The sequence below is a fragment of the Saimiri boliviensis genome, chromosome 14, assembly GCF_048565385.1.
Source record: "Saimiri boliviensis isolate mSaiBol1 chromosome 14, mSaiBol1.pri, whole genome shotgun sequence".
Taxonomy (NCBI): domain Eukaryota; kingdom Metazoa; phylum Chordata; class Mammalia; order Primates; family Cebidae; genus Saimiri; species Saimiri boliviensis.
The window spans coordinates 52,510,081-52,519,675 of NC_133462.1; the positions used below are offsets into that span (position 1 = coordinate 52,510,081).

General features: G+C 45.3%; 1 pseudogene; it reads left to right on the top strand.

The window, feature by feature from the left end:
- The first annotated feature begins 7,392 nt into the window (after positions 1 to 7,392).
- On the top strand, positions 7,393 to 7,892 carry LOC101038703 (U1 small nuclear ribonucleoprotein C-like; annotated as a pseudogene).
- The last annotated feature ends 1,703 nt before the right edge of the window (positions 7,893 to 9,595 follow it).

Here is a 9,595-nt window from a genome sequence, read left to right on the forward strand (position 1 = left end):
CCAGGGAACACCTCAGGGTGGTTGCAGAGCAAGGAATGCTGCTCTGGTCTCACAAATGCCTTCTCAACATGGAAACTGTATAAGAGCCTCATAAAGAGGGCTTATGCAAAGATCTCTGAGAAGGGAGGCGACCTGCGCTCACAAGATCGGGAGGGTCTTTGCAGATGGGAGCTGGCAAGGAGGAGAAAAGCCTTGCAGGGCAGAGATCGCGGAACACCTCAGGATTTTAATTGCTCTATGTCCTCAATGCTCGGGAGGTAAAAGCCCCTTGTTGCACTGGGTGTGGTCAGACCAGGTGGTTCCTGATCTGCTATACTGCTGATGCAGCCGCACCTTGATAACGATCGGTCATAAACACAGAGCGATAGTTTAGCATGTCTCGGAAGGATTTCAAGTGTTCTCCCAGCAGCTATGTTATCGACCCCTTTACCCTCCCCTTCCACACCATCGATGAGATTATACACATAATAAAAGTGTTTGGAGCCCAGAGCTCGGGGCCAACACTTTTTCCACACTTGCGCTGGTTCCCTGGACCCACACTGTAAATTCTACTCTTGTGTCTCTGTCTTTATTTCCTTTTCTCAATCCCTTGTCACTGCTGGGACCAAGGGCACCCACGTACGGGGTTGGGCTGGTTCCCAAGACTTGTTAAAGCATAGTTTGAGAACCAGCAGCATCAGCATCACCTGGGAGCTTGTGAAAAATGCAGAATGTTGGTTCCATTCCAGACCTGCTTATCAGAATCTGCATCTTAATAAGATCTCCAGGTGATCTGTGCCAGCTTCAGGTTTGAAAAGCACTGCTAGAGCTAGCTGAAAGGAACATAGTTTTATTTCATTTAAAATAATTTAGCCGGGCATGGTGGCTCACGCCTGTAATCCCAGCACTTTGGGAGGCCAAGTTGGGTGGATCACTTGAGGTCAGAAGTTCAAGACCAGCCTGGCCAACATGGTGAAATCCCACCTCTACTAAAAATGCAAAAATTAGCCAGGCGTAGTGGCAGACACCTATAGTACCAGCTACTTGGGAAGCTGAGGCAGGAGAATGGCTTGAACCCGGGAGGTGGAGATTGCAGTGAGCCGAGATTGTGCCATCGCACTCCAGCCTGGGTGTCGCAGCGAGACTCTCTCAAAAAATAAAAAAATTAATTAATTCAATTCAATCAAATAATTTAGTCATTTCTTTTTTTTTCAATACAGATTCTCACTCTGTTGTCCAGGCTGGAGTGTAGTGGCATGATCTCTGCTCACTACAACCTCTGCCTCCTGGGTTCAAGCAATTCTGTCTCAGTCTCCCAAGTATGGGATTACAAGTGCTCCTCACCATGACCAGCTAATTTTTGTATTTTTAGTAGAGATGGGGTTTTTGGCCATGTTGGCCAGGCTGATCTTGAACTTCTGGCCTCAAGTCATCTATCCACCTTGGCCTCCCAAAGTGCTGAGATTACAGGCATGCACCATAGCCACCAGCCTAGTCATTAAATTTTTAATGCCTTTTCTGAAATAATGATATTATAGTATTCTAAGCCAATTTTAAAAGTTTATGAAAACTCTAGTATGCTAGTTTTAGGAGTAATTTGTAATGAAAAATACAAATTGTCATTTACGTTTGATACTACTGCAGACACAGGAACTTTTTGCTCCTAAAAGGGTCATAAAGACCACGAGGGTGAGTGAAGTATGTCTTATAACAGGATTCCCAGAATTTCCAGGATCTCCAGAATTTCCTCATAGAAGAAAGGGCTTAGGGAAGGCCAGCCAGTTGGAAGAGTGGGCTGGACAACTGGCCTTAAAGTTGCATCTGTATGACAAGCGTGCATTTTTGCTTAGGTTAATATACAATGTTTCTAAACATGAATTTGTCCACATCTTATATAGAAACGAGCAAATGTCAATTGCCCACAACAAGGAACGAGTTAATCCCCTCACCTCTTTTATTGTGCAACTCTACATCCAATTCATTAGGCTATCCTCTAGGCATCACCTTTGGAATGCACCCAGAACGTGACTGCGTTTTCCATTTTTCTCATGCTCAGTATTAGCCAAGCCGCCTTTAGCTCTTGCCTGAATTATCACACTAGCCTCCTCTTGTTTCCTTCCTTCCACCTGGCTTCCCGACGGTCTGCTCCCCACGCAGTTGCCAGATCATGCCCTCCTCTGCCCAAAACCATCCAATGGCTTCCCCTCTCACACTGAAGGACACCGAGGCCCTTGCTGTGGCCTACGAAGTCCTCCGTGGCCTGGCCTCCAGCTCCTCCAACTTTATCCTTTCCTGCTCCTTGTTCTCTCTCTCTCTTTCTCTCTTTTTTTTTGTTTTTTTGGAGACAGAGGCACCAGGCTGGAGTGCAGTGGCGCGATCTTGGCTCACTGCAACCTCTGCCTCCCAGGTTCAAGCAATTCTCCTGCCTCAGCCTCCCGAGTAGCTGGGACTACAGGCGCACACCACCACACCCAGCTAATTTTTGTATTTTTAGTAGAGACGGGGTTTCACCATGTTGGCCAGGATGGACTCGATCTCTTTACCTTGTGATCCGGCCGCCTCGGCCTCCCAAAGTGCCAGGATTATAGGTGTGAGCCACCACGCCTGGCCTGTTCTCTCTTTTTTTTTGAGATGGAATCTCACTCTGTGCCCAGGCTGGAATGCAGTGGAGCGATCTCGGCTCACTGTAGCCTCTGCCTCCCGGGGTCAAGTGATTCTCCTGCCTCAGCCTCCTGGATTAGCTAGGATTACAGGCGATCTCCACCATGCTCAGCTAATTTTTGTATTTTTAGTAGAGACAGGGTTTCACCATGTTGGCCAGGCTGGTCTCAAACTCCTGACCTCAGGTGATCTGCCTGCCTCAGCCCTCCAAAGTGCCAAGATTACAGGCATGAGCCACTGTGCCTGGCCCTGCCTTGTTCCCTTTCACTTTTGTGCATGCACACAGGCTTCCTGGACGCTTCTCAAGCCTGGCCAGCAATGCTGCTGCCCCAGGGCCTTTGCATGTATTCGTTCCACTCTCAGAAAGCTTTCCAGATATCCTAACGGCCTATTCCCTCTTTCTTCAGGTTTCCCTCAAATGGCAGAGGGTCCTTCCCTGGCCTCCTGCCACCCCTTTCGCCTACCCCTCCACTGTCACTTTTTATCTCTTTATCCTGCTTTATGTTTCATCATGGCTGGTATCACCATCGTCTGACACAGCACATAGTTACTTTACCTATTTTTGTACCTGTCCACTAAAATTCAAACTCCATAAAGTAGGGGATTTATCTTATTCACTGCTTCATCCCCAGTGCCCAGGCTATATGCCTTGCATACAGCAATTGCTTAATAAATGTTGGTTGAATAAAGCCATGAGTGACAGCACAGAGGGCCGGTGTTGGGAGGATGTCACTGATGAAGATTAGTGAAGAATGACTCAAGTCCATTGTCATTACATCAGATGTTACCTACAAGTATTCAATTCTTCCCTTGTAAACCTGAATACCAATACCGGAATTGCTACTAAATTGCAATATTGTCAGGTTAATAGATATTTCCCTCCTTACCAATGTCGTGTAATACTCAGAAGACTATATGTTAGAGGCAAAGAAAAAGTAAGAAAAGGTCTTAAATAATCCCTAGTGCTTATTCTGTCTGTCCTGTCCTCTTTGTTCATTCTCTTTCCTGCCCACTTTATCTTTTTAAACAGTCTGTACCGCTTTGAATGGATAAGGTATTTGTTTCAAAAGGAAGGTTTTTAAAGTGACCCAACTATAGTCCCAAACTATTAGCCTAAACCAAGGATCAGCAAACTTTTTCTGTAAAAGGTCAGCTAGAAAATATTTCAGGCTGGCCAGGCGTGGTGGCTCACGCCTGGAATCCCAGCACTTTGGGACGCCAAGGCAGGCAGATTACCTGAAGTCAGGAGTTCAAGACCAACCTGGACAGCATGGTGAAACCCCGTCTCTACTAAAAATACAAAAAATTAGCTGGGCATGGTGGTGCATGCCTGTAATCCCAGTTACTCTGGAGGCTGAGGCAGGAGAATAGCTTGAACCCAGGAGGCAGAGGTTGCAGTGAGCTGAGGTCACATCACTGCACTCCAGCTTGTGAATAGAGCAAGACTCTGTCTCAACAACAACAACGACAAAAGAAAATATTTTAGGCTTTGTGGGCAACATGTAGTCTTTGTTGTAACAATGCTGCTATTGTACTGTAAAAGCAGACGTTCGCACTAATTAAGCATATGGGTGTGGTTTTGCTACAATAGTTTACAAAACCAGGTCTGTTGGAATTGGCACATGGGCCATGGTTTGCTGACCACGGCCTAAACCAAATTTATACATTTCTAGACTGTGAACCCTTGAGGATATGACAATGTCTAACAGGTATGCTAGGTACAAAGAAAGATCTGTCAAATAAGGAAAGAAACAGATACACCCGAAGACAAATCTGACGGTAATTTTAGATACTGTTAGTCATGGGTGGAATGGTTGATGCCATGATCGTGCCGTAGCCTGAGCATTCAGGTTTCTGGAACGTGGCTGTGAAGAACTGATAGCCAGGGAGGTAATGCTTTATCTCACCGCTCCTAACACACACGTCTCAGAATTTAACTTCTTTCAAGTCAGGATATATGGTCTATCTTACAATGACATCAGAAGCACATTTCCTTTTCAGTGGTGCATAAAATAATGGTGTGTCTCACAATTGTTGGCATGAAGAAATAAAGTATTTCTCACTTGGATCTTCAGATTAATGAGTGGCTAAACAAAATGTCCAACTGAGAAAATACTATATTGTCCGTGATGTAATAATTCCAAGGGCTGATGAAGCTAATACTGTCTGGATCTTAGGTGCAAAGGCTCTCGCTCACTCTTTCAAGCAATATAGACTTTCATGGTGAACTGACAGACAATGAAAAAAAGGTTTCCATGTTTTGGACGTTAACGGCTTTAAGCATTATTTTTCTTCTCTTTTCTTTTTTTTTTTTTTTTTTTTTTTTTGGAGATAGAGTCTTGCTCTGTCACCTAGGCTGGTTTGCAGTGGTGCAATCTTGGCTCACTGCAACCTCTACCTCCCAGGTTCAAGTGATTCTCCTGACTCAACCTCCTGAGTAGCTGGAACTACAGGCACATGCCACCACGTCTGGCTAATTTTTTTTTTTTTTTTTTTTAGTAGAGACAGGGTTTCACCATATTGGCCAGGATGATCTTGAATCCCTGACCTCATAATCTGCCCACTTTGGCCTCCCAAAGTGTTAGGATTACAGGTGTGAGCCACTGTGCCTGGCCAAGAATTGTTTTTCAAGTCAGAGCTTCTTTATTCTAGATAATCAAGAATTTATTGGCCCAGGACTTACCAGTGGAAGTATAATTTTAAATTATTAGGTTCTCTTTTAAAGTAGTTATAAGGAAGGTAAAGAGGAAGATTTTAGTACAAATCAGGATGCATCTTCCTTTTTCACGGTGGTAGAGACTGCTTTTCAAATTATTTGCTTTCAAATACACACTAAAACAGGATAAAAGCAGTTAAATATTTGATTCAATCTGAGAAATGTTTTTGGAGCACTCATTATGAGTAGGTATTGAGTTAAAAGAAGCTAAAGCTGGAAGCAGATTTAGGATCCCTGGTGCAGAGCCTGGCTCCCCAAAACCTGATGGTGGAAGAAACAGGGGTGTTCAGTAGACTTCGAATTCTCTTTTAATTCTTCACATGCAATGACACATTACCCTTGAGATGTGTCTTACTTATTATGCTAGAAGATTTGTGCCATATTTTGTAAGCTTGGAGTGCTCTCTCTGAAAGCACAGTAATTTATTAGAAATAAGAAGGAAAAACGCAGGGTGGGAGAGGAAAGGAAGGATTGTTGCTTTTGGGCACCTGAGCCAGGTCTTAATTTCTTGACCATAGATGGGTAAATACCTATCTACTTTCCTCTGGCCAAGAAGAGTTGATACCTGAAATTGTCCAAGCGAAGACATGGAGTAGGATTTGGCAACCTGGGAATGGGCAGCGTACTTGATTTGGGAGGCAGGATAACCTGATTTAAGGATGACTGGCAGCACAGTGAGGGCAGGGGAAGAGGAGAGCCTTCTCTGTGCCTTCTCCTGCCTCTCGCCCTCCATCCTTGGGAGCCTGATGGTTTCCCTAGGGTGTTCCCAGATATACAAGTGGCAGACGCCCCTCCTTCACATTTACAAAGCCACTGTCACTCCCATCTTCCACACTCCCAACCAAGGGCTGAAGGAAGCCTTGATCGTTTGAGCTGCTGATGTCACAACTTACCGTCCCGCCCCCATGTAGGCACTGACAGGATGGGTGACTGCAGCTGTTTTCCATTCCCTGACGGATGGACAGAAGGAAGGAGACGTGGCTTTATTCCATTTGGAGAGCTCAGAAGCAAACAGATTAGTAATAATGGGTACTTCACTAGCCGATAACAAAATTAGTAAGTTTGGCTTTCCCTATTCCTATGTAATCACAATGGATTGTGTTCAAGCCTATAGGAACATTTGTACTCCCCTCCTTCCTTCCTTCTTTCCTTCCTTCCTTCCTTCCTTCCTTCCTTCCTTTTCCCTTCCCTTCCTTCCCTCCCCTCCTTCTTCCTTCCCTCCCTCCCTTCCTTCCTTCCCTTCTGTCCCTCTCTCTCCTTTCTTTTCTTTCTTTCTCTTTCTTTCTTTCTTTCTTTCTTTCTTTCTTTCTTTCTTTCTTTCTTTCTTTCCTTCCTTCCTTCCTTTCTTTTTTTCTTTCTTTCTTTCTCTCTCTCTTTCTTTCCTTTCTTTCTCTCTCTCTCTTTCTCCCTTTCTCCTTTTCTCTCTCTTTCTTTCATTTTGCTCTTGTTGCCCAGGCAGTGCAATGGCACGATGTCAGCTCATCGCAACCTCCACTTCCCAGATTCAAGTGATTCTCTTGCCTCAGCCTCTGGAGTAACTGAGATTACATGCGTGCGCCACCATGTCCAGCTAATTTTGTATTTTTAGTAGAGATGGGTTATTCTGTGTTTGTCAGGCTGGTCTCAAACTCCCGACCTCAAACTCCCGACCTCAAGTGATCCACCTGCTTCAGCCTCCCAGTGTGCTGGGATTACAAGCGTGAGCCACTGCGCCTGGCCTGAAGTCTCTTTCTTAAGACAACAGTGTGGCCCTACCATTGTGTTTTAGGTCCTCTCTCATATCTTTGCTTCTGATCTGAGACTTCGTTGTATGTCACACTATATTTGGGAAAGTTTTCTGCTGTGTTTGAAACACAGGACACTGACATCTCTGTGGATTGCAAATCAAAATGTAGACAGAAAACCCCTGCTTTTGACTTCAGTGGTATCTAGATCTGAAATGCAAAGCTCCAATTACGCTTCATGAAAATAAATGCAAATTTTCTGAGGATGCTTCAGGCGAGTTAACTGTAAAGATATGTAGTTGACGGAATGGAGTGGCCAACGGCTTGCAGCAACATGCCCAATTTTTATTGTGACTACTGTGATACATACCTCACCCATGACGCTCCATCTGTGAGAAAAACGTACTGCAGTGGTAGGAAACACAAAGAGATTGTGAAAGACGACTATCAGAAATGGATGGAAGAGCGGGCTCAGCCTGATTGACAGAACAAGGGCTGCTTTTCGACAAGGAAAGACACCTCCTACTCCATTCTCTGCTCCTCCTCCTGCAGGGGCGATGATATCGCCACCCCCCAGTCTTCCAGGTCCTCCTCGCCCTGATATGATGCCAGCACCCCATATGGGGGGCCCTCCCATGATGCCAATGATGGGCCCTCCTCCTCCTGGGATGATGCCAGCGGGACGTGCTCCTGGAATGATGCCACCCATGGGAGGCCATATGCCAATGATGCCCGGGTCCCCAGTAAGGAGACCTCCTGCCCGTCACATGGTGGTGCCCACTCGGCCCGGAATGACTTGACCAGACAGATAAGGATAGAGGGGAGGCCTCATTCTATCAGTTTTATATTCCCTGTTCTGCTTCATCAGGAGATCATGCTGCTGTGATGCTGGGTTTTCTAAACAGCATAAAGAAGACTCACTCCTCTGTCCGATCAAAGAGAATAGTTTGGGAGGGGAGACGTGGGGCCAAAAAGATGCAGTTTTCATTTGTATTGGGAAATGTGAAAATAAAATTGTCAACTCCTTTTAAAAAAAAAAGATACGTAATCATTTAATATCAGCTCCCAACTCACTGATACTTTGTCTAGCCACAGAATTTTCCAAAGGATGAGGTAATTAATACAGGAACAGTTTTCATCGTAGGAGCTGTCGATCCTAGCTCACAGGGTGTTTTGTTTTGTTTTGTTTGTTAGTGTTTTGAAACAGTCTTGCTCTGTTGCCCAGCCTGGAGTGCAGTGGCACGATCTTGGCTCACTGCAACCTCCGCCTCCCAGGTTCAAGTGATTCTTCTGCCTCAACCTCCCGAGCAGCTGGGATTACAGGAACCCACCACCACACCCATCTAATATTTGTATTTTCAGTAGAGACAGGGTTTTATCATGTTGGCCAGGCTGGTCTCAAACTCCTGACCTCAAATGTTTCACCCTCCGCAGCCTCCCGAAGTGCTGGGATTACAGGCGTGAGCCACCATGCCTGACTAGGGTCTTTCAGTGTTGCAACCTCATTATTGCATTTATTTCATTCTTTTTTTTTTTTTTTTTTTTTTTGATATGGTGTTTCACTCTTGTTGCCAAAGCTGGAGTGCAATGGTGCAATCTCAGCTCACCACAACCTCCACCTCCCAGGTTCAAGAGATTCTCCTGCCTCAGTCTCCTGAGTAGCTGGGATTACAGGCATGTGCCACCGTGTCTGGCTAATTTTGTATTTTTAGTAGAGATGGGGTTTCTCCATGTTGGCCAGGCTGGTCTCGAACTCCCGACCTCAGGTGATCCACCCGCCTTGGCCTCCCAAAGTGCTGGGATTATAGGCATGAGCCACCATGCCTGGCCTCATTCTCCTTCTTCTTCTTCTGTTTTTTAAGGCCCTCCATGCTTTGAGCTCATCTTCTTTCCCCTTCTAGGCCCTTGTCTTCTGGTCCCTTCTTTTCCCTAGCTGTGGACCGCCCTTGGCTTTCTAGCTCCCACTTCTCATCTCCCAGCAGTCACCTGTTACTCAGCCTTGTATGCCTTTGTGAGCAGCATCCACATTAAATCTTGTACTTTCTGTAACATTCTCTTTGGCTATTAACACTCCAGGCACAAATATGTCTGGATAAAGAGCCTGCATTTTAGTGTTGCTGACAAGCTCCTCGTTTGAGTTTCCTTTATATTAAAATGAAACAAAGCAAAAACAAACAGAAAACAAGCACAGAAAGCAGAAACCTGCTAAATGTAGCCCTGTCATGCTACTCTTACTTTTTGCTTAGTTATTGCAAGATGATTTTTTTTTTTTTTTTTTTTTTTTTTTTTTGAGACAGAGTTTTTTTGAGACGTGATCTCGGCTCACCGCAACCTCCGCCTCCTGGGTTCAGGCAATTCTCCTGCCTCAGCCTCCTGAGTAGCTGGGATTACAGGCACGCGCCACCATGCCCAGCTAATTTTTTGTATTTTTAGTAGAGACGGGGGTTTCACCATGTTGACCAGGATGATCTCGATCTCTTGACCTTGTGATCCACCCACCTCGGCCTCCCAAAGT